Genomic DNA, 5000 nt, shown 5'->3' with positions numbered 1-5000 from the left:
GGTGTCCTTTTAGCTCTGAAAAAATTTCCTGCTATATGATTGGTTAGAATTATCTCGTCCAACCCATTAGCGAGCGGGAAACTTTTCCGAGCTAAAAGGGCACCCCTATAAGTCGGTGCAAATCTGCCTCACTAAAAAGAATTGACTCTAGTATGGCGATCCTAGTATGGTTACTCTTAAGTAATGTCCAGACATTTGGTGAAGCCGAATTGTTTCTTGAAGCTCTTTAAACAAAGTATTTAATATAGATTTTGTGTCTTGTATGGAGCTCATCATTAAAAGTAGTAGACGTAAATTATTATTATTATTATTATTATTATTATTATTATTATTATTATTATTATTATTACTAGCCAAGCTACAACCCTAGTTGGAAAAGCAACATGCTATAAGCCCAAGGGTTTCAATAGGGAAAATATCCCAGTGAGGAAAGGAAATAAGGAAATAAATAAATGATGAGAACAAGTTAACAATAAATCATTCTAAAACAGTAACAACGTCAAAACAGATATGTCCTATATAAAATATTAACAACGTCAAAAACAGATATGTCATATATAAACTATAAAAAGACTCATGTCAGCCTAGTCAACATAAAAACATTTGCTCCGTGAGGCTGTAATCTCATGTGAACTTCATTGTCCAAGGAGTTGTACTAATTATCAAATGTTGTAGTTTGAATGGATTGGCGATTTTTAATTAAAGGTACATTACTATCTATAGTAGCTTTCCTTCATTTTCCTTGGACATGACGTAATTTACTGCTGATTAGGATATATATTCCACCAGCCTTTGGAACTGAAGGAGACTATTTCCAAATACTGGACGTCAAGGAGAAATATCAAGCTGTTTTGAAGGCCGAGTGGCCAGGTAAAGGAGTATGAGTAAAAATGAAGTTCTCGAGTTTTTATGGGAAAACGAGGTGATAAAGGGAAATAGAAATATAATAAAAATATGGAAAGGATTTAAAAAAAAAACAATTACTAAACATATATTGATATTGTTATGCTCACTATTATATCAAAATTAACATTAAAAATAAGTACGCATTTAGAGAATATTTTCAAATTAATATATCAATAGATGTAAAGCAAATGAATACTACTACTACTACTACTACTAATAATAATAATTATGATAATAATAATAATAATAATAATAATTATAATAATAATAATAGATATAATCTTGAGAAAGAAGATATCTATAAAAATATAATAAATTACTTTAACTACTACAACAAAAACAATAACAACAACTACTACTAAAATGATAATAATAACAATAATAATAGATCAGAATGTAATAAATTACTCTAAGTACAATAACATCAAGAACTGAAATAATAATAATAATAATAATAATAATAATAATAATAATAATAATAATAATAATAATAATCATGAAAGAGAAGATATAAATCAAAATGTAATAATTGAAGGACTCCGGAAAAGAGGACACCAACTGACGCCTCACAACTTACTCACCTCATAAGGATCCAGATCAGCCTCTTCTTTAGCCTGGACGATTCTGGGGTCCTTCGGGTCTAGGACCAAAATGGACACGGGCTGGTCCTCCGGTGGGGCAGTGTGCAGTGACTTCACGGTCTCCTTGAAGAATTTCGCCGTCAGAGGATGTTTCTTCAAGTTGGTTACCACGGAGTCGGCGAACTGTTAAGAGAATTTTTTTTATAGTAGATACAATTAATTATTTTTATAAAGATATTAGATACAATTAATTATTTTCATAAAGATATTAGATACAATTAATTATTTTTATAAAGATATTAGATACAATTAATCATTTTTATAAAGATATTAGATACAATTAATTATTTCTATAAAGATATTAGATATAATTGATTATTTTTATAAAGATATTAGATACAATTAATTATTTTTATAAAGATATTAGATACAATTAATTATTTTTATAAAGATATTAGACACAATTAATTATTTTTATAAAGATATTAGATAAAATTAATTATTTTTATAAAGATATTAGATAAAATTAATTATTTTTATAAAGATATTAGATACAATTAATTATTTTTATAAAGGTATTAGATACAATTAATCATTTTTATAAAGATATTAGATACAATTAATTATTTTTATAAAGATATTAGATACAATTAATTATTTATGTAAAGATATTAGATACAATTAATTATTTTTATAAAGATATTAGATACAATTAATTATTTATGTAAAGATATTAGATACAATTAATTATTTTTATAAAGATATTAGATACAATTAATTATTTATGTAAAGATATTAGATACAATTAATTATTTTTATAAAGATATTAGATACAATTAATTATTTTTATAAAGATATTAGACACAATTAATTATTTTTATAAAGATATTAGATAAAATTAATTATTTTTATAAAGATATTAGATACAATTAATTATTTTTATAAAGATATTAGATACAATTAATTATTTTTATAAAGGTATTAGATACAATTAATCATTTTTATAAAGATATTAGATACAATTAATTATTTTTATAAAGATATTAGATACAATTAATTATTTTTATAAAGATATCAGACATAATTAATTATTTTCATAAAGATATAAGATACAATTAATTATTTTTATAAAGATATCAGACACAATTGATTATTTTTATAAAGATATTAAATCTATATTAGCTTTAAAAAATGGTTACGCTCACTTTCTAGGTCCCTAGAAATTAAAAAAAGGTAAATTCTATTTCAGTTAAAATGTTCTAGAAAAACAGGTAATATTTTTAATGATATTCAATTTATTTAAGTTTAAAAAACCTGTCAAACTCAGTATTTATTTTCTTTAACCTATATTTCTACAAAGTCAGATATCTGGAAAATAAAAAAATTGGTCAATTCTATATTTGGAGATAATATTTTTAGAAAGATAAAAGCAAATGATTTTTTTTATTATATTATTCTATTTTAACTTAAAAAAGATAGTCAAACTCAATTTCTATATTTTCAACCTACATATATTTGTACAAAGTCAGGTGTCTTGGAAAAAGGGTAAATTCTATCCCGGTTACAGTTTAATAATAGATAAAAAGGATTTTTTATAATGATGTTTATTCTATTTTACTCTAAAAAGATAGTCAAACTCAATTTCTGTATTCTTTTACCTACATATTTTTATACAAAGTAAACTGTCTGGAAATTTTTTTTTAAGTTTAATAGCAGATGAAAATTTTTTTTCGTAATGGTGTTTAATCTATTTTAGTTTAAAAATCTCAAACTATATTCTCATTTGCCAGCATATATATATTTGTATAAAGTCATGTCTATGAAAAAGAAATAAATGAGTAAATTCTACACCAATGAAATAAAAGAGTAGAATATTACTCTAAAATCTAAAAAACCAAAACCAAAACCCAATAACAAAAACACCGGCTGCCTTTTTTTTTTTTTTTTTTTTTTTTTTTTTTTTTACAAAATCTAGTCTTGGAATATTCGATGAGCGAAAGATAAATTAAAATAATCTGGAAGCAAATTGGTTCAGGATAATGGGTAATAAGACAGTATGTCACTTTAACAAAGATGTATAAAAGAGAGTAACTAATGTTTTTTCTTACGCAACACGAAAGGGCTCAAGTAGTGCAAACCAACCACTTTTACATTCAACTTAATATCTTCCTTATTTTCAATCTTGTCCAAATTCTTTTAACTTTTACATGAATTGTATTCCCAACACCAGCGATGAACCATATACCCAAAAGTCATAAATACAACCAGTAAAAAAGAAAGTAAAACTAAATATATATGATAATACGTAGATATTACAGAAAATGCAGCCATTTCTAGTCCACTGCAGGACAAAGGCATCAGACATGGCTTTATTCATGTGTAGGGTTTGTCCATTTTAATCACCACGCTTTCCACTGTAGATTGGTGATGGTGGGAGACTATAGTTTGATTGCTCACAGCAAACCTACCAAGTATGGGTGGCCCTGACTAGTACAGCTTTGCTGATCAAGACGATACGCTAACCATTTCACCACGTTAAGGTATCCCCAGACACATATATACTGTATGACTCTCTCTCTCTCTCTCTCTCTCTCTCTCTCTCTCTCTCTCTCTCTCTCTCTATATATATATATATATATATATATATATGTATATACATATATATAATATACATATTATATATACATGTATATATATATATATATATAGAGAGAGAGAGAGAGAGAGAGAGAGAGAGAGAGAGAGAGAGAGAGAGAGAGAGAGAGAGAGAGAATTTCAGTACTATTTTACCTTATGTGGAATTAGTTTTATATAATTTTTGAGCAACCACTTGCATTTCTTTACAGAATCTAAACGCACACTAACGAAAATAAAAATATACCAGAAAGGGGACGTAGACAATACCACCCAATAAATGTAGAAATGAAAAAAAAAAAAAATTCACTATGAGTTAGGAATTTCACACACGCGTCATTTCATATTTGGCTTATTTATTCAGTCTGGCTGTTGGAGATGAATGTGTTCAACAAATAACATGGTACGACCCCATAATGATATGGGGGTCGTCCATACAAAAGAACAGGTAGAAAAAGAGTCGGGTCTGGGGTATTGAGTACATTTCCTATCTCTCTCTCTCTCTCTCTCTCTCTCTCTCTCTCTCTCTCTCTCTCTCTCTCTCTCTCTCTCTCTCTCTCTCTCTCTGTGATAGGGCACATTTTACAATGTTCCAAGAACCACATCTCTCAAAATTTTCTTATCTTTTTTTTTTTTTTTTAGTTTTCCCTAAAAACGAAATTCCTAAAGGATTGGATTTGAAATACTCTTTCTTAGGTAGGATTCGAACCCATCTTCTTAAAGTTTTGGGGAACTGATACTTTGAAATATTACGCTGATATGAAAAAAAATATATATATAATATTTAGCGAGGTCAAAGATTGATAACTTCAAAAACCCATATTATTTCTGATCTTTTCTTGGGTGGAAAATAAAACATCGAGTTGTCAATTATTTCAC

The 5000-nt window shown here is 26.8% G+C and overlaps 1 pseudogene; it reads right to left on the bottom strand.

Annotated features, from left to right (window-relative positions):
• The window catches only part of LOC137628784 (anoctamin-10-like), a 114892-nt pseudogene that overhangs the window by 5011 nt on the left and 104881 nt on the right, over nt 1-5000 (bottom strand).

This window comes from Palaemon carinicauda, chromosome 36 (genome assembly GCF_036898095.1).
Source record: "Palaemon carinicauda isolate YSFRI2023 chromosome 36, ASM3689809v2, whole genome shotgun sequence".
NCBI lineage: Eukaryota > Metazoa > Arthropoda > Malacostraca > Decapoda > Palaemonidae > Palaemon > Palaemon carinicauda.
This window is presented reverse-complemented; position numbering and strand designations above follow the sequence as displayed.